General features: G+C 38.1%; 1 long non-coding RNA gene across 1 annotated transcript; it reads left to right on the top strand.

Annotated features, from left to right (window-relative positions):
* The first annotated feature begins 6,087 nt into the window (after positions 1–6,087).
* On the top strand, positions 6,088–24,332 carry LOC149030677 (uncharacterized). The gene is made up of 4 exons (XR_016178461.1): positions 6,088–6,630; positions 11,816–11,970; positions 14,755–18,565; positions 24,131–24,332. It is a non-coding gene; the product is annotated as an uncharacterized LOC149030677 (long non-coding RNA).
* Positions 24,333–26,093: the final 1,761 nt, after the last annotated feature.

Genomic DNA, 26,093 nt, shown 5'->3' with positions numbered 1-26,093 from the left:
CTAATTTCATGCAAATGGCCGCCTCTTGGAGGGTACAAGGCTGGAAGGGTAAGGAGAGCCGCCCAACGAAGGAGAGTGGAGCGAGGGTGGTTCCTGACTCGCCGCCGACGTCGCCGCTCCCGGTGGCCCTGAATGAGCCAAAGGAAACGAGGGAGAGAAATGCATAGCGGCAAAGGGGTGGTTGGGGTGTTGGTGCTGTAGGGTTGGGTGGAAGTGGGAGGGGGTAAGAAGAGCGACAAAACAATGGAACGAAATTTAAATTATGCTCCCCCCAAAATGGCGATCGTATGCAAAGCGATGCTTAGCCAGCGAAGAAGAAAGAGAAGAGACGCGCCGTCGACTTTGCAAACAACTGCGAGCTCTCCTTCTCTTCATCTCTTTTTTCCCTGCATCTTCTTCCTTCTTTCTCACTCTTTTCTCCTTTTACCTTCTTGCGTTACCCAAAAGTCCGTGTCTTAATTTCGTCTCCGACTCGCATTATCTGACCAACAACATGCTTTTTTTTGTCGTACATATATTTGCCTTCTTTTTTTCATAGCACGGCTTCTTTTTATATCCTTATCGTTACAATTTAAATCTTGTTCAGAAAGTAACGTAAAATCGGGTTCTTTTGCTATATTAAAATGGAACCCACGACTACATGTATACATGAGTTACTTGATACTGTTTCTGTTTCGAGAACATGAAAGTGTATTTGGTATATCGTTCAGTTTTACGTTCGCAATATCGTTTTATTACACGTTGCTGTATGACCGTTAAGTAGTTTTAATGAATTATTTACAATTCCCTCATAAATATATAAAGTCAATGATGTATCAAGGAAACTATAATTGGAGTACTTGTATTATGTAATATAATTGTTAAAAGTTCATTTTTATATCTATATATGTTAAGTTTATCGATATTTTATATGTATTTTATATTCTTTCCTGTAAAGATAAAATTAATATTATAATTTATAATTTATGAGAATAATATACTTATTTATGCTTATATCATCGAAAAATTAACTAGAATTAAAAGTAATGTTTCTTCTTTAGTAGTTAATTGATTTAGTTAAAGTCTCATAAATATTGCGTTTTGCATCCATACTATAATATTAGAACAAAAGAATATTATAAAAGTTTTGTTAGAGAAAAGATAACGTGATACTATTACTTCTAATATTATACTTTTCGTAGATGCTGGGATTTCCTTCTCTTCTCGCGAACGCGGCTTCTTAGGAATAAGGGATGTAAGAGGGCCGCCTTTGCTGCGAGGGCCACGCGAGAATGGCGAGGGGCTGAAACGATGGCGGCGTCGGCGGTGGCGGCGGCGACGGGGACAAGAAGATGGATTCATTTATCTTTCCTGTAGATCTAGCTTATATTTCACCGCCCCCCGAGGCAGATACTAAGACGAATGGTCTCTCGAGCAGATCTTGCAAAACATCAGCCTTCTCCTCCTTCTACCTACCTCCACCACCTCCACCTCCGCCTTCTCCTCCTCCTATTCATCCTTCTTTACCTATCTCTGTCCCCCAACCCCCCACCTTATGCCTCACCCCACCACCGTTTTACCATCGAATGCAAATGTAAAACATTGAAGAGGAAAGCTAACCTCTTCAATGTCTTGTTAATCGAACTCGACCGTATTTATTCTTACGACAAAAGATGCCGCGTCTTAAATTATGACCAAAGAGATTGAGATAAATCGCCAAAATTGGTAACTTTTCTTGGTAAACATCAAGAACACCTTTCCCATATATTGTTAAATTCTTATGAATGTTTTGGCTTTGATATTTTCTACAATTCCACCTAGTCGAATTGATTCAAATGTATTACAATAAATCGTTCGATTATTTCAAAGAAAAGTTCGAATTCTTTACTTTATTTGAAATTTTATAGGATAATATAATATCCATCACCACAGCCAATTTTAACAGTATCTATATGTACTCAATTAGAAATGGTTATGTAAACTTTAATTTCGATATGAAAACTACGAGAAAAGTATGGACGTAAATGTGAGTATAAATGAGTGTCAGACCATGTTCCGTTTCATTAATCCTCGACGGCAAAACATTGAATAAAATTAAGATTTTATAATGCTCTTTATTTAGTCCCGTTTAATATTTGATTTAACCCACCCGAACCGCGTTTATTTAACTTATTACTCGTTTATGGATAATTCCGCTGACCGAACGAGCTAATTACTAAATATTGCGCCTATGGATAGTGTCGCTACGCTGCAATACTAACGGCCACTGTCGTTACCGCCGTAACTAGCAATAACGTCATACTCTCTCTCGACCGATCTTCTACCTCTTTCACTCTATCTCTCTCCATCCATTCATCCCCTCTTCTAGTTTTCCTCATCCACTAACACCAAGGACGACTTTATCTGTCTCCGCAAACGACCAGTCCCATAATCTATTGTAGTAGTATTCACGAAGAAAGGTCGAACAATTCGCTAGCTTACTAACTGGTATGCCAACCATCGTTATCGCCCGTCAAATGTGAATTGATAAATAAACATTAATTATATATATATATTATTTGCTCTTCTTTTATAGTTTTTTATTCCTTCTTTTTTCTTTTCAAATGATCATTAAATTTTGAATCGACTACGAATCAGTGAAGTTTTCAAATAGCGTGTTCGTGTCATCGAATTAAATAGCATCAACCGTCCGATTAGATGAATACAAGAAAAGGGCCATGGATACAGATTTAAGACTACTAAAGTGGGGAGAAGCGAAAATGACCCGAACTGGGGTGGCCAGGAAATGACCACCTGGACACGCGCGTTCGGCTGACCGGTCAAACGGGTTCGCGATAAAAATTCTCGGGAAAAATTCCATACGTTTAAGACCTCCGAAAAACCGGTTCCCATAAAGCCGTAACTAGGGTCCGCTGACCGTTGGTCGACCCTGAAGGGTTGATCACGGCAAAGAGGGTCACCCTAAGAAAAAGTTAGTCGATAATAAATAATAGTTGCATAAGAATTCGAATGTTTTCTCACGACGTCATAAGATGTAGAAATTAATAACAATAACGTTAATCATTAATCAATATTTTTGTGCGATAAGTAAAATATGAATCGTAGATATTGAAGTTCATCTGTCCTTTATGATTCTAGATACCAAATTTTAAGGTAACATAGGAGTGGAAAATGTTACATGGGGTGACTAATGGCGTAGCTACAGTACGAAATCCAGAATAACCAATCAAGGAAAACAGAGCGTTAAAAGAACTGTAAATATATATATATATATAGAGAGAGAGAGAGAGAGAGAGAGAAAGAGAAAGAGAGAGAGAGAGAACGGTATATCAATAAACTAGTGTTTCGGTTTGTGGCATAAATTAATGCAAATTCTATATTCAATTCTATTATATACTCGTCGATGAAGATTGGTTTACGTTTCATTTTCATCTAATACATAATTAAGAGAAATATAATTCATTCGGTCGTTAACATAAACATATCCAACCATACGGAAAATATTCTAAGGGTTGATCTATTTTAATCAACTTAATAGTGAGAAAATTCGAGCTGAATGAGGCAAATGATGAAAATTGTTGGATACGCAAGATATATATAAAGCTATGACGGGTAAGAAAGAGAGAAAGAGAGAGAGAGACAGATAAAAAGATAGAAAAGAAAAGAAGGAATGAGTGAGTAAAGTGAAAGAAAGAGAGAGAAAGAGAGAAGGAGAAATGAGGAACCAGTAGCGGCTTCAAATTTGTAACTTTAGAAGATCAAGATGAAAAACGAGCCATCCACCCCCACCACGACTACTTCTCCGTAGTCCTTCCATCCCCCGCCCCCATCTCTGCGTCTACCTTGAGAGAACCGTGCACAGCCTGGAACACACCACCCTCTTTGAAACAGCCCTCGCGAGGCTACGCTCCCGTTTTAATATTAATGGAAAGGCTGATGGGAAACCTGAAAGGAAGGAAATTGAAGGAAAATAAAAGGAGTAGTACACCCCCTGATGATGTTGTACTCGGTAAACTGTAAGAGTTCCCAAGTCCATTAGTTTTATTTTTATTTTTTTTTTATTCTTCTTTATTTCCTTGTTACGAAAAAAAAAAAAATAAATTCGTTTTAAAGTATGAAACACACTCGATAGATGTAAGTATATCATAATAAAACTAGTACTGTTATTTTAGCGTTGTCATAATTTTTATGCTTTTCATAGCGCATTAATAATTTGTCAGCTTAAAAAAAATTTAATAATTTATGAAAAACGGTGAAAGAATAATCTCAGATCATTTATAACACCGAATTTATCGTGAGAAAATACGACGTCCAAGCTGTCGGCCAGGAAGTGACTGGCAGTAGTTTTTTTAAGAAAGGGTCTTGTTATGCCAGAAAGAAAATATTAGACTTCATCCTTAACAGTGAAATCGATTCGATCGCATTTAATGTATTAAAAATATATTTATTTAAAAATCCAAGGTGTAAATAATTTTTCTTTACAAATGAATTTTTTTTTATCATTAATTAATTTTAAAAACGCTCATCTTACAATTAAATCAAATCTTCTTTTTGTTTAATTTTTCATTTTTTTTTTTTTAAATATTTATAGAAACAGATAGATGTCCGTGTTATCCATAAGATTCTAAAAGAGAAATAAGTAAATAAAAGAATCAAAGTTAAGTTTTTAAAATCATTTTAAAAGGGCATCGAAAATAAAATGGAGAAAATTAGATGACCAAAAGAACAATCTCATTGGCGATGTTCGATGGATGGATGTCCTTTTCTCTCTCGCTCTCTTTCTCTCTGTCTTTCTTTTTCTCTCCTTCTGGCATAATGTCTTGACAGAGAAAAGACGTAAAGGCGGAAAGAGTCGCGGCTCGTCTCCAGGAGAGAGCTGCTTTCGTCCTTTTATCTGAAAGTGCGGGGCCGCTCTCTCGCTTGCCGGGCTTGCCCGGCGTCTTGGAGCGGGCGTCTCCTGGACGACGCCTCGGATCAATACCGACGCCCAGCGTCTCATTGGCCCCTTCTCTTAGGTGCTGTGGAAAATCGCCCCGGAGATGACGGCTAGGAAGAGGGAGGAAGTGTGGGAGAGCAGCCGAGGAAGAGGAAGAGTAGGAAGAGAAGGAGAACGAGGAGGAAGAGAGAAAGAGGTGGAAAAGGAGTAAGGGAGAGGCTGAATGGGTGGGTGTGCGAAAGAGGGTGAACCGAGCGGACTTTTCTTCCTTCCTCCATCCTTTCTCCGTCCTTCCACAGCCTCCAGCCATTCTTTGCACTATCATCCTCCTCCTCCTCCTCCTTCTTCTTCTCTTCCACTACCTTTTCAACCTCCTCTCTCATTTACCACCCTCCTGTTCCGTCTCCTTCCTACAACCCCACGTCCTTCTTTTCTCCCCGTGGCTATTCTTTTGCCTCGCAACGTCTACGTGGTGCCAATGAACGCTCTCCGACGAGCATCATTGACGATTTCATATGAATATTCTACAATGTGGGTATACTTCAGACCCTGTCCTCGTCCTTCTTTTAATCCACAACCACGTCTATTATCTTCTCTTTCTTTCTTTCTTTTTGTCTTTCTCTTTCTCTCCTTTTAATGAAATCGATTCTCTATCCATTTCCAACAAAGGAAAGTATTTTTATCTGAACGCTTGCAATGTTATTCGAGCCTTCTTGACACGTCCGTGTAATTGGAAAATCGTTCTGTCGAGAAAATTCTCTTGAACCTCACTCTCTTTTACCGGTTAGTTAGAAATACTTTTTTTTTCTCATTCTATAATGGCACGCGTACGACGTTTTTATTAGAACGGTATTTAAAAGGTATGGGATTTTTCATTTTACGATTCTTTTATGGATTTTTTTGCTCACGTCTATCAAGTGTTTTTCATTGTAAAGAAAATAGAAGGTATGGTAGGAGACATAGACAAAAAAAAAACAGATTTTCTTTTTCCTTTTCTCTACCGAAGATTGAAAAATCAAATTGAAGGGAACACTTTAATGGCAATGGTTTTTAGTCCACCGAGAACTTCTTTTTTCTCTTTTTCAAGCATCCTAACTACTAAAAGGGTAACGAGCCTCGATAAAGAGGGAACGCGTGCCGGAGAGATTTTTTGCTTCCTTCGTGTCCCACCTCTTTTTTCCTTTCTCTCTTTCTCTCTATTTTCAATTTTTTTTTTCCTTTGCACCGACGGCTCTTTTACTCACCCTCTCTCATCGCCCTTCTCAACTTTCTCTTCTCCTTCCCTTCTTTCTGCCACGCATTTCACCGCACCGTAGTTTTTTTTTCACTTTCTTTTTTTCTCTTTTTTCCAATCCTCTCTCTTTTCCTTCCTTCTTTCGTGAGTTCTAGCTCGGTACCGTAAGGTACGCGCACGGCACGCGGCACGGGACACATTATTAGCTTAATAACTCCGGAGGACCTTTTTTAATCCTGCTACCGTTCCGGGAGAAGCTGTGCCCGCGGAAGACTTTAATTAAAAAATAAACAAGCGAGCCGAGCCGGTAAACGTGCGAGAGATTTAAAGAGACCTCCGGGGGGCCTCCGGGCATTAGCATTTCGATTTTCTGACAAGTACTGGACCGAAGACCGGACCCTTGCATTTCTTTACCTTCGGTCAACCGCTACTATCGAGGAAATTCTCCTATCAAGATACTAAAAAATGCTCTATACAAATTGTAAGTGATATCTTTTTTTATTTTTTAAATATAAAATCTTACATTTTTCTATACGATATTATTTATATTAACAATTAATTTTTTCTTTATCTTTTTATTCTTACCTTTTATGCTCTGTAAGAGAAAATCAATAAGATTATTTAGAACTTGTCATCAACTTAAGAATTAATTGGTGTTTATCTAATACATAACACGAGAACAACATTTACGAAATGGTAAACATTTTGTATATTTTGTTATTCGTCGATAGAAATGATCAAGAGACGTAGGTATACGTATATCGATGTATAATTAGCACTTAATAAATCTCCACCCTATCCATACTTCCTGTCCCATATGGTTCGCAAACCAAGCTAATAAACGTATAAATATTCCAACTCGTTGATTGGCCGTTGAATAACGACATTCTCTGATTAATCTGCTCGATTAAACGGTCAATTAACCTCTTTATTAGTGCATTTCTTTTAACCTTCGTTTTCAAATTATTCTACTCATTTACATCAGCCGCGACTCGTAACCATACGTACAGAAATCGTGCACGATTCGTTACATCAACAATGTCTCCAAACGTGCGTGTAAATCATCCGATACTCTGGCCATTCCATAAAACTTTCCGGCATACTTCCGATTTATTTTTGTGTATTACGATATCTATTAATAAATCTTTCACGATTATTGGAAAACTAAGTAGATTTAAACATCACGAATCGATTACATTAATCGAATTAGCGGTTGATAATTATCGAGCCGTCATATTTATGTATGTGTTTAACGATGAGAATTGACCGAAGAGTGATTCATCAAATTTGAATAATATACGCCCGAAAAAAAGTGCAATATTATACGAGGAAATATCTAAGCTCGAGAGATACACGCAGTGTACAAGAAATATTTTTCAACAAAAAGAAAACAGAACGAGCTCGAAGATCGAGCTACCATTTTGAAAATCGAATTTTCAGTATCCTGCCTGCAGTTTGAAGACGACCAATCCTGTGCTAGCTGAGAGACTCGGTAAGGTGTCCAACGGCTTATTTTTCTGGGAGGGTGAATCTCGTCGTAGGTGGGGATAAGTCGTGGGGGGCACGTAGGATAGGTAGGATGGCCAGCCTTTGGCAAAAGAGGGGAAAAGATGGAAAAGTGGGGTAAAATAGGCCGCTGGGTGGGGAACGAAAAAGGGCGACGCTTAGATGATAAATCATGCTGAGACTCGGTGGGAGGTGCAAGGAGTACGGAAAAGGAGCTGGTTGGGGGTGTCTTGATAAGAGTCCGAGCGACACAATCTACACTTCGTTAACCCATTGCGATGTTATTTAATTTACAAAGACCGTATATTCCGCGATAATTTCAATATTTTGTAAGGTGGACCTGATTAAACAAAAAAAATAAGCTCTCTTTTTATCGATAACTAATTGTAAATATACATATTTTTTTCTTGGAGAAAAATTTACGATTCATTACTTTTGAATAAACAATCGACTCGGATAATTTTTTTTATATATGATGATTCATGTTAAACGGTATAATGATACGTAAACAGAAAAAAATACGGAACACCACAGAATTTGACTCCCGCTTGTTTTTATAGCAGGTTATAGGGAAATAGAAACGTGGGGACAAATCGGATCCTCCCTATAGCGACCCTCGTTTGGGTATCCCCTTTTTTGCATAGCTTCTACCTTACGACGATACAACCCACAATACTTTTTACTTTGAAGTTTTTTTACTGCACCCCGACACTTTTTTAGAGGGGACGATGAGTGTATTATAGAACACAGGTAGACGAAAGAAACATCACACTCAAACAAGTAATAAAAACTCTCACCCCTAGGAAAGCGATGCGACAGGTTTGTCTTTAAGTGCATTAGTATGGACTGTGGTTTAAGTTATGTTGTGTTATCATTCATATCACGTTTCTGTTATCATTCATATATCATTCCTTTAGGTTGGACAGAATATTTAATGTTCTTATAAATATATATTTAATTAGAGATTTTATAATTTACAGTAAGAACAAGAATATAATTTATATATATATTTTTTTTTAATATAAATAGCATTATTATTATGAATTGCAAGAGTGGATAGTTTAGAAACGAACCACAAGAATCGCGAAACTTACAATCGAAAATGTCTACCGTCGGTAGCGATGGCGCCACCGGTTATCAGGAAACGAAAACTCCGTCGGTAACGCAAGCTCTTTGTAATTCTTATTCGGCAAATGCGCGCCATTCGATTTTGCTTCTAATCTGCCTATGTATACATTCATATGTATATATAAGCATACATATATACATACATACATACATGTATACACCCACTCACCTTTCACCAGAAGTAAGCCTTTTCACATATATCTTACAATATTTTCTCTTTGCCATATACTTTTACATAGAAAATTTAGGTCGTAACACAAGCTCTTTCTTTGTTCCATGATTCGATTCATAGTAAAATAAAAGTTAAAACAAACTTTTTGGTTGATTATAAAATATGATGTATAAATAAACTATTGTTTTTTTACTTTTTCTTTTCAAAAAATTAATAGTAGATATGTTCAAATATTATCCCTTCTTTACGATTTACGTGTCGATCTATCTATTTCCGATCGAGATAATGAATAAATCTAGAACGTGCGTGTTGCTTTATCCGCGGAAAGATTTATTTCATTAAGAAACACGGGAGGAATAGAGGAAAATGAGAAGAAGAAGGAAAGCAGAAGGGAAGAAGAAGAAAAAGAAGAAGAAGAAGACGAAGAAGAAGAAGAAGAAGAAGAAGAAGAAAAAGAAGAAGAAGAAGAAGAAAAAGTAGAAGAAGAAGGAGAAGAAGAAGAAGAAGAAGAAGAAGAAGAAAAAGAAGACGAAGAAGAAAAAGTAGAAGAAGAAGGAGAAGAAGAAGAAGAAGAAGAAGAAGAAAAAGAAGACGAAGAAGAAAAAGAAGGAGAAGAAGACGAAGAAGAAGAGACGAAACCAGGAGAGAGAGAGGAAAGGAAAAAGAAAGAGAAAGAGATACTTTTTAACTTCATGTACGAGAGGTATGGTCAGTTCGAAGAGCTATTCTCATCAAGGTCGACGATCTCTCCCTTCTCTCTCCTTGTCTCTCGTACCTACTCTCTTTTCTTTCTCAATATTGCAGCCTTCCTTCCCTCTCTTCTGCACTCTTTTAGATGCAAGGTCCACGGTCTTGAAATCACAGAAGAAAAACTCCTTTCGCCATCCCTTTTATCGTCTTACGAACAACATTTTATATTTATAACATTCGAAATTTTTTAACTTTTCTATGGGATTATCATTTTCATATATATATAGATGTATTTTAATATAGATTATATTGCACATTATATGTATTATATAATGTTATTATATTATAATTAAACATACTATAAAATTATATACACGTATAGAATTAATAAATGTTTTATAATATAGTGTTTAATATAATATATTTTGTGTGTGTATATATACATTATATACGTGTGTATATAATATATCAAATTATTTATTTGAATACTTTCGACTCGTTTCAATTAAAAAAACATTTCTCTCAAAAAAGGGAAACATGACGTGCGCTGATTTCCAACACCATTTCCACCGCCGATAATATTATGGTTATTTTTACAAATACGTTAACTTTTGCCACTATTATTTCTATCAAAGGAAATAATTATCTCGTTAAAGGTAATTATTTTGCATTCAAATTTGTTTGTTCGTTTATTATACAAAACGACAAAGTATACTTTGTTGCCAATTTAATTCGAAAATTTAACTTTAGAATGCAATAATTTGGTCAATAGCCACACTCTCTTGGCAATTCCGACCTACGTACCTTTCATTCTTACAAATTGTATACTTATTGTTTTAGTGGAAGTAAATACAAATGCTTAATACTAATGCATGATAAGAATTGATGCTAGTTTTTCATTTGAAATCCTAAATAAAATAACGTTGACATAATGAATAAAACGATAATTACTTTTTAACCTATATACTTTACAGAAATATAAATATATGTAAATATGATTTCATAAGATTATTAAAACGGCACTTGAAAATCTATCGTGCCGATAAGATCGTTAACGAAGTGGTAACCTTTAAATACTCTCACAGTATAATCTTCTATAAAAGCCATCGAACGTGGTGTTTCCTGCGGGCTAGAACTTGCATATGCTACTCGAAGGTTTGCTCCGTGAACGCAGGAGTCTGTCTGTCTGTTTCTCTCTTAGTCCATCTCTTTCTCTCCCTATCTTTCTCTCTCTCTTACTCTCTTTTTATCTATCTATTTCTCTTATTCTCGATTTCTCGCGGCGGGGAATACATTCTCAAGCTCTTCTTTTTCTCTCTTCTTATTTCTAGTTTCATCATGCTGTAAGCTAAGCACCCAGTCCTAGCAATACACTCGCTTCTCTTTATTCCAGACTTTTACACACGAGGACCCGCCATCATAGTTAGTTGGCTGTATTGGCAAAGCCAGTACCGCCAATTTTAGATGCTTTGCCTTACGTTTTTTTTGCTTTTCTTTTCACTCTTACCCCCGTCTATTCCTTCGCCGTTTCTCTTCTTCTTCTTCTTCTTCTTCTTCACCACGCGTGCTGCCATTTTATTTTCGAGAGTGTGCAACGCTATTTTTAGGCGTTCTAGAAAACCCGCCTCTCCTTTTTCCGGGTCTTGGCAAGTACGAGACTCACGACGGGATAGCCGATTGCCATGAACGCAATGCAAAATTATTCTTATGCGCCGACAACGAAAAATATTAGAAATCTGTCGGTAACAAAATGGTGCGATTGAAAGACACCGCCAAGAGAGTCGAAATTTTTGACGGCGGTCGTCATCGAAATCGTTCGTAAGAAACAATGTAAAACTAATGTTTGCCAAATTTTATTATTTTTCACGAGAGATAGTCAAACTTGCTACTTTGTTGTAAGACATTGTAGATAACAATGTTGCGCAATTAGCGCATGCCGAAAACACATGCTTACGTCTGTTTACCGTTGTTTTGCGAATTTTCGAAATTTACGAAAGAATTGCAAGTTTTTACGCACTCTTATAAAATCTTTTTTTTACAATCTTATAATTGTTCTCATTGTTGTCATTGTATAGCAATAATTTATGCGACATTGACTTTCATAAATTTGCTCAATGGATTATGTTGATCCTACGCCGATCTTAATCAAAAGAAAAAAATCTGATTTCAGATCAGGAATAAAAGCAATTCGGAAAGAGAAGAAGATGAAAACAGAAGGGGTTGCGTTTCGAACGGGTGGAAATTCAATTGGCACGAGTTATAAACGAACGTGGCTGCGGGGTGCGAACGCGCGCAACGACGATAATGTTGAGTTCCATCAGAGTTGTGAGTATTGATCGTTTGGTCGTAAATATGTATATAGTTTGAACTAGCGCATCCTAGTGCATTCTAGTGTCGATAAATATGGCGGTGTCCATCGATGCCGTGGATGACCAAACGGACGCTTTTCGTTTCTTCTCAGTTTGCTAGCAAAGGGGAGCGAAAGGAGGGTCGTTGACCTCGCGTGTGTAAAATCGATCGACGAGAGATCAGAAAGGACGTGGGTCTGCCTATAAATTGTAATGCCCGAAACAACAATTCGAAGGGAAGCGTTTGCAAATAAATTACAACTGAGTGCTGTTTGGTTATCGAACTGAAAGATCGCGCGGAAAATAGGGAGAACAAATTTTTTCCCGTTTACGCTTCTGCGCACGCTTGCCTATTCGTTTCTCTACCCCGTATACATATATAAATTCGTTGTATAAAATGAAAATACGATCGAATTTTACACATTTTAATCGTATATATAATGTTTTTTTCTTTTTAATGGAAAAGGAAAAAATTAAAAAATAAAAGGATTATCAAATATTTATATATTTATCACGCTTGCAGATTAGACTTCAAAAAAAACCGAGAAGCTGAAAAAGAAAGGGAAACGAATAACATTTTTTTTTTAAACCAGATTAATGCAGAGACAATGTTTAGTTTGTAATTACATGTATATCTTTAATTTTTTTTAAATGTTATTGTATTATACTTGAACCCTTTCCTTTTTCAGGCACTCAATTAAGTCCATGTATAATACGTAATCAAATTTCAAGGGGTTTAATTAACTAAAATCATGAAAATAGGTATCTCCGAACAGAAAGATTAAAAAAATTATAATACATAATTTGTAACAAGTATTATAAATAGTATTAAATCTAAAAGATAAATAAAGAAAATCGTTTATAGTAATCTTCTCGATATTCATTAAACGGTTGAAAGTTTTTCCGTTATTAGGTAGCACGCGGTGCAATGGTGTATGTATATCGGCCATGCACGTTTCGTATCTGCGTATTTTCGGACGATTTTCTCCTCGGAGCAATGGTAGAGAGTTCTGCCCTCTCTCGCTATCCCTCTTCCTCCTCCTCCTCCTCCACCTCCTCCCTCTACTCCCTCGCACTCACACCTTTCTATGGAGCGGAAGGGAACGGGCCGGCGTTTAATGTAAATCGCCACGCACGGTTCTCTCGTACGCGTTGGAAGGATGAAGGGGAAAGGGAGCAAGCAAGCGGGTAGTGGAAACCAAAGAGCAAGAGAGAGAGAAAGAGAAAGGGAGAGAGAGAGAGGGAGTGGGTTTTAGAGGGAGGAGACGAAGCAAGTGAGAAGGACGGAAACAGATAGAGGGAGAAACATACATATGTATGTGTAAATGTGTACTTACTCCCGCATCCCACACTCCGACCCATCCTCTGTTTCTCTCTATCTCTATCTCTCTCACACTTGCATACACATATACTGTACCCCTTCCCTCTTTACTGCCTCCCACACCTCCTCTTTCACTCGGTGTTTCCCTCTTCATCGTTCTCTCACTCTCTCTCACTCTCCCTATCTCCCTCTTTCTCTATATCTCTGTTTCATTCTATTTCTCTCTCGTACCATATACCTATCCTACTCTCTCGTTCTCTAGGGACGACAAGCGTTCTTCGTGGCATGCCACGGCACTCTCGTATACTTTTTTTCCTTTTTTTCATCCTCCTCCTTCTTTACCCTCTTTTTCCACGAGCACGGCCCCCCCGGGCAGTCGAGTGATTTTTATAATCTGCTACTTGTTGCGCCGCACTCCACCGACCACCACATCAACAGCACACAGCAGCGGTAGCAACAGCAACGTGTGTCCGAGTATGCGGCCCGCCCGGAAAAACCGGAAAATAGAGGAAAACAAAAGCGCGGCGCATCGGCCAGTAGCTGTGCAAGCGACCAAGAGAACGACCGAGAGAAAGGGGTGCAGAGACGAAAAGAGGGGTGGGTTACTGGCGATGTCGGGGGTTGCACGAGTATCAGAGATCCTCGCTGGAGGGGATGAAAAAAGAAAAAGGCATCGCGGGACCGGCCAACGGATCATTCGCCGTTGCTCCCCTCTTTTCCTCTATGTGTTACGTGTGTATGTGTGTGCATTTGTATGTGTGATACTTGAAAACGAGCGCGCGTGCATGCAAGCCTGCTCCAGCGCACGATACACTATGCAGTTGCAATCACAAGGAGAGTCCATCGGCTCTCTCACAAATTATTCTTTCTAGATATTCTTATTTCCTTTTTTTATTTTCTCTTATGTTATTTTCTCTTACTTTACATTTTTTCAACTCGAAAAATAGTTACGTGCTGGAATCTTTTTAGCAATCATTTATCATTACATTTTTTCTTTTATTTAATTATTGCCTTTTGATGAACATTAGTAGAAATCTGATTACATACTATTATTATTCTTTTTGTAATTGCTATAAATAATTTATAGCGAATTATGCATTATTTAAATTTTCATTCTGCGAAAAATATGTCTGAGTAATCGAATAAATGATGAATATAGATTTTTCAAATAATCGTGGCTACACATTAAGTATTTTCTAAGCAAAAGAATATTTTTTTTAATAAGTAAGATAAAAATACCAATATCATCAGAGAGAAGAAAGCAATGTATCTCACGACAAACTCAGCACATCGAAACTTTATTTATTTTCGTTAAAAAAAAAAATAATAAACGATGCAACAAAAAAAATTTCGTTAGAATAGGTACCGAGAGTTAGACGGTAGGATCAAAGTTCTGATCCGTATAAGTGAACCGTGGCTAAATGGCTTCTCCCTTTTCAGGAATTATCGTGATGTCGGAAGTCTTGGGAGCGCAGAAGGGCGAGGTGAGAGAGAAAGAGAGAAAGGAAGAAATAAAGAGAGGGAAAGAGAAAGAAAAAAGAGAGAAAGAGATACGCGGTGGGTCGGAGAGGCGGCACGCTCGCCGGCTGTTGGCCGAAAGTTTAAAATAGAATATCTCTCGCGAGTAACTTTCATCGGTCGTCAAAAAATCGCACAGTGTCGTATCTAGCGGGGGGTCTTCTATTCCTCTTCTAGCGCTTTCCTTTCTTCTGCTCTTAAACATAATGCCATGAAAGACTAATGAATGAAAAGAGACGCGGAGTCTGAGACGATAAGAAAGAAAGCAAGATACAGATAGAGAAATAGATGTGTGTGCGAAAGAGAGAGAGAGAGAGAGAGAAAGAGACAGGAAGAGAGACAGAGATAGATAAGTAGAGTAAAGGAGGAGGGAGGGGATCCCTCCTTTTCGCGTAGACTCAGCACAGAGCTACGGGATAGGCTGATCTCCAACTCGACGTGAAACACACGGGTAAGAGCTTACATAGGAGAGACGACGCGTGCATGATGTGCATCGTCGCCGCACAGGCTTGAGGCAGAGCAAGAATCCAACGGTGACATGGCCAGGAAGTTCTCTCTACGTTTACTTTCCTACGAAAGAGAGAAGAGAGAGAGAGAGAGAGAGAAAGAGAGTAAAGCGAGAGAAATACAGAGAGGAAAAGAAAAAAATAAAGAAAGAGAAAAAGGAAGAAAAAGGGAGAAAGAGAGAGAGAGAGGGAGAGAGAGAGAGAGGGAGAGAGAAACAGAGGTTCTCGTCGAGATATTTTAGCGCTTTTCCAGAGCGCGCTGCGCTTCGCATTTGGAATTACTCGTGTGGGTGGGAGAAGAACGTCCGGAGGGATCGAAACGAACATACCCGGCGTTTTGGAATTTGCCATCGTTGAATCGCTCGCCATTTTTCCGGTTCGCGCGAATGCCCGAATCTCTGCTGCAATATAGCATACGTATATACCTTCTACTACGTATAACTACGTGCGTTGGTTACGGAGAGAACGATGCGTTTCCCTGATAATATCGCGGCATCGCGCCACCTACGCATAATTTTACCGAACAATTCGAGAATGCCGTAATACCGATGATATCGAATTTGGAAAAAGGGGAATCGACGAATGGATTGATTAGCTGATTGGCGTGCAAATTCGCCGGTATGCGAGACGAGATATTTGGGAAACTTAAAAAATGGAAGATTTTGCGAAAAAATCGAACTCGTTGCATAAACTGATCGATATCAATACGTTGCATCAATTATGTATCGAAGGAAGAGAGATGAACGGGATAAAGATAAAATGAATAAGTAGATAGAAGAATAAAGATAACATAGGCTATTGTATTAAAAGAAATCTGAAAATGAGAAATGGAAATAAGATACAATAGAATAGAATAGAATAGAATAGAATAGAATAGAAGAGAATAGAATAGGATAGAATTTAATCATATTCAGGTATATACGTATACATGATGGACAACATAACAGTAAGAAGAGTAGATGAAGTAAAATAAGATAAGAAAGAAAAGAAAGAAAGAGAGTAAGAGAATAAGAGAGTAAGAACGCATCGACGCCAATGAAGTGACGTAGAGAACGAACGTGCCCTCCGCTCTCATATTCGCTCTAGCTCGCGAGCGCGCGCGTTAACCTAGGACGCGGATCCCGCGCGAGTAGAGTGCACACGCTCTCGCATCGTCGTCGGCGGCGGCGCATGCGCGACTTTGGTTGCGCGCTCTAGACCTACCGACGAGGAGAAAGAGAGTAAGAAAGATCGAGCAAGATCGAGCGAGGGAGAAAAACGTACGTAAGAGAGCAAGATATAGAGAGAGAAAGAGAAAAAGAGGAAAAGAGAAAAAGTGAGTCGACTCGAGTCGGTTCCTTGGCTCTTCTCCCCGCCAAGGTGCCGCTGCATGCATGCATTCTATGCGGCGTGCACCGCATTAGATGCATTTCTAAGTCGCGCCGCAATAAATCGCAGAAATATCGAAGTCGAGCACCGCCATCGAACTCGAGAGCGTTGTGCGTTTCGTGTGGGTGTGGGTGGGTGGGTGGTTGCGTGCCTGCGTGTGTGAGTGTATTGAGACACGTTTCATCTCTTTCTCTCTCTTGTTCACCGCCACCGACGCCGCCATCGCAGCCGCATCTGCCGCAGCGCGAACAAAGAGAGAGAGAAAGGGGGGTGGGCAGTAGGGTGAGAGCGAGGGAGAGAGAAAGCAAGTGGAAGAGAAAGAGAAAGAGAGAGAAAGAGAGATAGAACGAGAGAGACTATCACGACCGGACGAAGAGGATATATCGATCGATCGTTCGCAAACTCCTGCGAGCGAAGAAGTTCCTCTTTCTTCGTTCGAAGAAGACTTCTTCGCCGGTTCCCTAGGCCTCGAAGGGACGAACGGTTTGCAGAACCGTCTTCAGGATCGCGAGGATTCTTCCGTTTATTAGCGAGGATTCGCGTAGTATTCGTCGCGTACGAGCGTAACCCTCTTTCTCCTACTCCTCCCTCTTCTTTTTTCTTTTCTTTTTTCGTCTATTACCCCCTCCCTTTGTAAAACTTTGCCACCCTTCCACCCACCAAGCGTCGTGATTTCGTCGGAAAAATCGAAAGGAGAGGACGGAAGAGAGTAATGTGCGACCCGGCGAAAATCGATGCTCCACCTCTGAACCTTCTTCGTTTTGGAGAAGCGCGGGAACGCGAGGAAGACGGAAATATCGCGCGTTACTTTCGCGGCTTTCTTCGAAGAAGGAGGAACGTTACCGTATCGGGACCTCGCCGAAACTAGCTCGCTAATCGCCAAAAAATCGATTGATTTTTGTGAAGAAGAATGGAAATAGAGAAAGAGTAATAATCGATTCTATCCTAATAAACGTATATTTGATCCTGTCGTTCCTGCCAATAAAACATATTGTTTTTATTCAGAACGCACGTTTTTCCACACGCGTTACTGAGAGGAAAAGAAATAAAGAGAGAAAGAGAGAGAGAGAAAGAAAATAAGTGAGGAAGAAGAGGAGACAAGAAGAGAAGAAGAGAGGAGAGGTGAGAGAGATTATTCGATCGTAGCAGACCCGTCATCATCAGTAGTGTCGTCCACGGCGCGGAGTTTAGAGTGTTACCGTAAAGAGCGAAATCACGGGAGATGATATTCGCGATCTTTCCCGCGATCCTATTCCCGTAAATTGCGAACGTGTACTACTTACGAAAACCGAGCACGTAGTGGAACGTCATACGCGATTGATGTTTCTCTTTTTCAAAAAGCTACTTCTCTCTTGTTTCATTCTTAAATTTATATAAATCTTCTTTTTGTTTGTTCACTATATCTCAAATCTCTATCATTTACCACAGAGAAGTGTCATGTGTAACGGTGTAGCTATAACGGTGCGGTAACGCTCTTATTATTTCGAGGTGATAAGTGAGAAAAAAATAAATAAGAGAAAAAAAACGAAAGAAAATAGGAAGGGGAAGAGATAAAGTTAGCGAAGCTACCTTAGCGGGAGTCAAAGTGGAGAGAGAAAGAAGACTCTGGGAAAATCATCGAATGAACCCAACCAAACACAGGCTCGTCGAGTTTGAGGATAACAAAGATGAGGAGGAGGATGATGATGACGACGATGATGATGATGATGATGATAGTGACGATAATGATGACAATGATGACAACGGTAACAGCATTGATAATGATGACAACGACGATTATTAGGAGAAGTACAGGGATAGATGCAAACGTTTGAATAACGACGAGCCAACGAGTTGGGACGACGCTCTTAACTTCCGAGGTGAGATTAGAGAGAAAATGACACTTCATAACCTTGCGACTACTTCTAATTCCCGCGCTATTGCTTTCCTGCCGTTCCGGAATAGATACGCCGTTGAAAATAAATGTAAAAGAAGTTTGTTTGATCGTTGAAATCAATGATCAATCGACAGATCGATCGATCTGTAGGTCGATTAATTGATCTTTCGGAATTCTCGTATCTATCCCGAACAAAGTCTTCCTCTAATTTCAAATCTAACAAACTATTATCTGATCTAACAAACTATTAATATTCCTTGCTTGCAGAACGAGTTCGCTTTTTGCTACGCAAAACTAACTACTCCGAGCAAAAACCGTGTGGATTGGAGGAATATGGCTGCGACGACGGTATACTCGGTCAACGAAAGCCGAAAATTTTCCTTTTCTTTTATTCTTCTTTTTTCTTTTGTATTTTCTTTTCATTACTCTTATTTGTTCATTTCTTATTTTTCCGTCCCGCCTCTTCCTGTCTTTTCTTTTTTCTTCACTTTTCGCTTACCAGAGAAACCGTCCTACGAAGCAGACTGCTTTTTCTTCATTAATACCTTCACATTGCTTCGTCTTGCCGGCCGTCTTGTTGCAACCGTAGATCTCCCTCCTGGAATGCGTCGGAGTGTCGTCGTTACTAACTCGAAAACCGACATGAGATGTCGAGGATCGACCAATAGGCACGACCCATGGCAGGGTCCTACGGAACGATCGATCGAATAGGTGCCAGAAAGATGGCTGGCGGGGAGGGAAGCTACTGGCTCCGAGAAAGAGAGAGAGAGAGAGAGGTAGAGAGTTAGTGAGAGAGAGCGTGAGAGAAAGAAAGGGAGAGAGACAGAGGGAGAGAATGTGTTTGAGAGCAGAACTACTGAGGAACGTTGCACTGCAACGGAAATTGGTGTAATCCTCCTCTCTCCTCACACTGACGAGTTTCTTCAAAACAATATGTATTTTCGCGATGCTACATAACGATGATAAAGGACGGACAGCGAATGAACAAGTACCTACGCGTTTTCGTGAAAATAACTACTTATTTATAGATCTATCCATATCTATTGTATATTTCAGTCGTCTTACAAAATATATTTATTCAATGTTTGAGAAGATCAACGTACTACTTCGAGTGAAATGACATCGCTCGATCACTCAATCTATCAAACTATTTAATTAAAAATTCTTATTGTATTTCATAATGTACTTACAATACAAGTAATATAATATAATTAAAATGATAATTATATTTTAAAACTGAATTATAAAATAGAATCTATCTACCCATCCTTTCATGGATACTATTCGCGAGCAACCCTTAAATACGATCCCCAAAACAAGTCTAGCCTACCTGAGTTTCACAATGCGTCCTGCAGATCGTTGGAAAGGGAAAACAGGACAGGCAATATGTTGACGTGTGGATTAACAGGATGAGAAGAAAGAAAGAGAGAGAGAGAGAAAGAAAAAAAGAAAAAGTAACAAGAAAAAAGGAGATAATAGAATGGTGGACATCAAGGTTCTCGCCCCTTTCTCTAGCCCCCCACCACCAAGCTTCGTGTCCTGGTGGTCCCCGTGCTATACCTTTCCCTCTCTTAAAATTCTTACACCCCCTTTTTAAGGAGACCAGCTGCAGGGTCAGTTTTCGACGGACGCGCGCAGTATTAAGATGTTACGCTCAAAATTTCTCATCGATCGATCACCATCTTTCCGTAATTTTCGTGATCGTCGTGATTGTAAGTTGTATCGTGTTTTAAAAGTAGAAAATAAGGATCTTAACTGAAAACATTCAATGGACGAAGAGGAACGATACGCGTGGGTTAGAGAGAGAGAGAAAGAGAGAAGGAAGCTAAAAGGAAAGAGAGAAAGAGTGCGAAGACACATCGTTGGATCGTTTCTGCAGTGATGAACGCGTGATGGATATTAAATGGACGCACGGTACGCATCGACAGATTAATTTCATTTACGAAAACCCCGTCGCTTTCAAACTAGACTTTAATAAATAGGTATGGACGACCACCAGTGTAAAATCGGTAGCATAGCTTCCTCTATCAATCCATATTCCCTTTTCTTATTCTTCTATAATTTTCCATTATAATTAAATTTTGCAAAATGATTCTCAAAATTAATTTTGATAGAAAGTAAATTTTGATAGAAAAACATGTGAATGAACTTTGACTTTCGTTTAATAATTATTTTACTTAAGCATCATCATCATCATCATCATCATCATCATCATCATCATCATCATCATCATCTTCATCATCTATGAGTACATAAGACTGCTTGAATTGTTTGTTTTACCTAAATATAATAAAAATGAAAAATTTGGGGAAAAAACGACGTACTCTTTGATAGCTCGATAAAACCTTCTTCTGTAAGATTCACCCTCGTTTATCTTTCCGGTTTTCTTTTACTGTTCGAATAATTAATCACAAATAGTCCATTCTGTTTTTCAGGACGAAGTAAGAGAAAGGGGAATATTCTTCAGCCCTTCTTTTCGAATCGGTCGAACTGCGTGGTGCGTCGTTTAATTTCGCTAATTTCTTTTCTCCCGTTCGACGTTACGCGAGAGACTCGATCTCGCATAAGGGTGAATTCTCCTGGAGCCACCCTTATATCTGGCTAGCTTCTTTTCGATGTCGTTCTTACAAGAAAGACAGAAGAAAGAGAAAAGTACGAAGGGCTTGTAGGGACGTTAAAAACCTCTAAAGGGTTCTCCGAAAAGCGAAGGACGAGAGGGAGGAACGGTAAAAAGATCGGGAATGAGGGGCTGGAAAAATAATTACTTCGTAAACCACGGCTGCTGCGAAACGACACCCAGAGTCAGTCCAGTAAAATGATTTTTTTTGTTTTTTTGGAATATCAACCAAAGAAATTTATTTTTATTCTGAATTACTCGACTTGTACTTTTCTTTTTTTTCATTTACTATTTTATTTTTGGTTATCGGATGAAAAGAAATAGTTAGATATCGATGCTTTTATTATCGGATACGGTAACTCTGTTATCTCTCTCTTTTTCTCTATTTCCTTCTCTCCATACTTCGCGTTTGCTTGTTTAATCATCACAACGAGCAATATTTTCACGCAACAACGGGCATAAGTACACAGAGAGGGCTTGAAAATTTCATAAAAGGAGGTAGAAGGCAACAGATTAATTAGAGGTGTAGCGAAATAATTGATCGCCTTTCAGATAATACATTCATTCGAAATTCAATACGAATAAATCGAACAAGTGCGCGTGTAAGTTGTAACGTTTATGCACGTAAACAGATATTTTACTACTATTATTATTAACGTTATCACTATTGTTATTATTAATACTATTACTATTACTATTAGTATTACTATTATTATTATTATTATTATTATTATTATTATTATTATTATTATTATTATAAATATAATCAGAAAAGATAGCTTAGCTTATATATCGGTTAGTAAAATATCTATTCAAAAGAAAATACATTTCCTCAATGTATAAGTAAAAAGAAATGATCGTATAATTCTTATTCTATTATCGTAAAATAAAAGATAAAATTAATTAAATTACTAACACCACTCAAAATATTCGCCCTTTTTATTTCCTATAAAAAGATAAGAATTACTAATCCCAGGATTATCTTAAAAAAAAAAATTATTTTTATATTATTTCTACAAAATTTCATATCATCTAAGGGACATTAAAAAATAAATGATCAAAGATAAAAAGTCAATGGTTGGAATCGAGACTATTTCGATCGTTTGTATTGATCAAAACAAACGAGAAGAATACTGTGACGGACGAAGATGAAACGCGAGATGGATAGAGAAGGGAAGGTTAGGAGACAGGAGAATGCGAGAAACAGAGTAGAGAGAGAGAGAAGAGAGAGAGTGAGAATGAGAGGAGTAGAGAGAGAGGGAAAGGGAGAGAATTTGGAGGGGATGAGAAACAGGGAAAAGGGAGACGCTTCCAAAAGGACGGACAACGAATGAGACAAAGACAAACTAACTGAAAGTGTGTGAGAGAGAAAAAGATAAAAAGAGAGAGGGTGGATTGGGTAGCGGAGTGAAAGATGGCGTAAAAATGGAGGGTGAAAAATATGGCGTGAGAGTGAGATTTCTTTCTTTCTTTGTTTCTTTCACGTTCGTATTTCTTCTCCCTCGGTGCTACTCCTTCTGTTTCAAAATCTTACAGGAGATCCTGCGGGAATACTTTTGCCGAAATACGCCGTAAGATTTCAAGATTTTTGTACGATGTCTCTCTTCCCTCGGGCATGGGCCAACTTTTTAAGATGATTTCCATTAGCAAACCTAAAAGAGAAAGAAAAAGAGAAACAGAGAGATAGATAGATAGACAGAGAGAAAGAGAGAGAGGGAGAGAGAGCTGAGAATAGAGTAATGCGCGTTGTTTAGTCCCACGATTCGTAAATGGAAACGATCTTAAAAGCATCGTGACTGTTCATTAACAGAAAGATACGAAACATTTTCGTCATTCTTCTTCTTATTTATCATATTTTTCCTTTTTAACTTTATTAAGAAATAAATAAACAATAATGTATTGTCAATAATAATTTCCATTTGTAGGGAAAGTAATAACGTGTAAGGGAAAGAGAGGAGGAAATACTAATTAGTTAAGAAAAAAATATTAAAATTTAATTTTTGTCCTATACTTTGGTCATTCAAAAAGAAAATTAACGTAAACGGTTTTTTTTATATGTGTAGAAAGCTTATCATCTAGAAATAAGTTGTACGAAGTTTCAAGATAATTTTTATTGCTTTTTTTATCTACAAAATTCTGCTAAAAATATTTAAAATAATAGATTTTGGTGTATTCGCATATACCTGTTCTCTAGGTCTGATTTTATTATTACAATTATTATTAAGAAAAATTATTATTAATACGAAAAAATCTGTATCGAGACAATACTCAAAATTTTTTAGTCTTTTTTCTTGAAATAGTTGGAATGATTACAAAATTAAAATAGTTTAAAAGGGCTTATCAAATAAGAACTACTTCTCCTTAAATTAGAAATGTTAAGCCTGAAATGCTTAAAGGTAAGAGAGTCTTCAGTTAAGTGAGTTAGCACACGCATAAACACAATCCTGATGCGATTAGACTAATACCTCAATTTCCAATGACTATTAATCTGCTTTACATTTATGATAGCATTCGTGGTATTGCGAAAAAGAAAAATTTCGAATTGAGATCAATTCCACAGTTTCTTTAGAAACTTTTCCACTCGTAAGAGAACGAAAGAAGAAAGGGGAGGGGATCAGCGGAAGCTTTAACTTTACAAATTTTCTAACATTCTGACTAATTCAAGGTTAGGTAACAGAATGAATAGAATGAGTGAGAAAAAGACAGATATTTTCTAGGTAGAAAGAGAGAAAAATAGCGAGGGGGAGATGGGAAAGGGAGAGGTAGAGGAGGAAGGCGGCGGCACCAGAGTTAAAACAAACATTTTTGCGCGTGCGAGCTTCGGCCATAAAGCTTTGCCCGGCCAAATGCATCGGTTGGTTGTTGCATAAGACTCTAGAATAGCTTCGGAAAATGGTGGACCTTCTCTCTCCTATCCTTTTTCTTTTTTAGATCGGCGCCGGCCGTACCAGCGTACTTTGGATTTTGCGTTTCGTAAGCAATTTTCTTACACGATTTTGTGTGTGTTCATCGATCTCGCGACTCGCGTGTCAACCGAAGATTCTTTTTACGAGAACTTTGACTGTAGTTCGAATAATGACAAAAAGTACATCTATTTAGGAAAATTCAATTCGTGCAAATGATTCGAAGTAACCAACGATAGATATGAGAGTTAGAAAGAATAGTAAATAGTTTTATTTTTGTCGAATAAATAAAACGTTCATCCTTGAAAGAATTATTTGTTAGTATTCTTAAATTAACGCATAGGCGACCCTGGTTTTAGTCATCGATGGAAATCCGTTTTATAGCGGAACAGAAATGATCTCGATGTTTAGAACATTGCATCGACGACCCACGTCAATGCCTCCTTGTTGCACAATTCGGTAACCGTGCAAGAATAAACTTTTCAAATGGAGGATGAAGCTTTTTTCGTGAAAATGAGGAGAGAGAAATACAACTAAGAGAGATGGATGATTAAAATTCGAACTTTTGCCAAGTAACGATGTCTCTCGTGTATCGAGAATTACGCATGAAGAATCGTCGTCTAATGATTATTATTATTATTTTTATTTTAACTATTGTTATTATTATCATCTTTTTCTATTCTATCCTATCTATTCTTTCCATTCTATCATTTCTATCCTATCTATTTTTTTTGTATTTGTATGATTCGTTTCATTTAAATTGAATCGCACACAATTTCGAAACAATTCTTATTGTTTTTGGTTGATTGATTAGTTTGAGCTCCACATCTATAGAATAATGAATTTCTATATTTTTATATTTGACATGTATTCGGACTCTAGTATTTGATTATTGTAATAAATATCAAGGAACTATTAAAAGGAAGAATTTAGTTTAAGATTGAAGAATAAAAACAAATAACACGCAATTGTCAAAGTAATTCTTCAAAGTAAGATCGATGTATTGTAGATGGACGTATCGACGAGTAGCCGTTAATTGACGCTCGATATCGGTAGGAGTTAGAGCAATTAAAATTATTTATTAAAACTAGCTGGCCGGAAATAAATGTGGAAGGAGTGAAAAATGGAGCCGGCACAGAGAAAGAGGTGCGATCCGATTAAAATCTAATTTTTCACGGATACTCTCTTAATTAAAACATTAAATTGATTGCGGCATGAGGTCGAGCATCGAAGTGAGAGGAAGTGGGAGAGGGGGAGGGGATGGGGGTTTGGAGGTGAGGAGGTAATGTCTTCTCAAGGCACCAACGAAGGGCTCGAAGGGTGGAGGGTGAGAGGTACGAGAGGCAGGCATGGGGGTTCGTGTTAAAATAAATGAAAATGAAATCAATTATAAAACTGTTTGAGGAGCCTCTGAGAAGCAGGCAGTACTCGATAGATGGATGGTTAAATGGATGGCCGGGCCGCTGTAGGTTGATCTTGAATTTTCTTAATTAAAAATCCACAGACTTTGCTTTCAATTAAAAACACGAGCGTCGCGGTACTCCTTCGTTATGTCTGTCGACATCGGAAACGAGAATACGTACGTAGATATGTAAATCAAACCGGTCGTCCGAAGAATTCGTACGTTCCGTGGGGTTTATTGTATTTTTAATCGAACTTTTACTTTCGATGACGATAATGTACCTACAAAGAACGAAAACATTTTTCTTGACAATAACGTTAACTTAAAAATTAAATGAAACTATAGATAAAAGTAAAAAATAAAGAAACGATTCCTTGTCACAAAGTTGATCTTAAAAAGAGAAACCAAAAGAAAGAAAGAGAGAGTAAGAGAGAGGAAAATAAAGAGAGAGAAGAGAGAGAAACAGAGATTCAGAATTACGTATCTAATCTCTTCAAGATCCTCCTGCCGCTGGAACATCGTCCCAATTTATGAGCCTCCTAAATCTTGTCCGCTCTGCCGGCCTTCTCGGCTTACCCCGCTGTACCTC

The sequence above is a fragment of the Polistes dominula genome, unplaced genomic scaffold, assembly GCF_049000335.1.
Source record: "Polistes dominula isolate Pdom_NZ unplaced genomic scaffold, Pdom_raw_medaka contig_77, whole genome shotgun sequence".
NCBI classification, from domain to species: Eukaryota; Metazoa; Arthropoda; class Insecta; order Hymenoptera; family Vespidae; genus Polistes; species Polistes dominula.
This window is presented reverse-complemented; position numbering and strand designations above follow the sequence as displayed.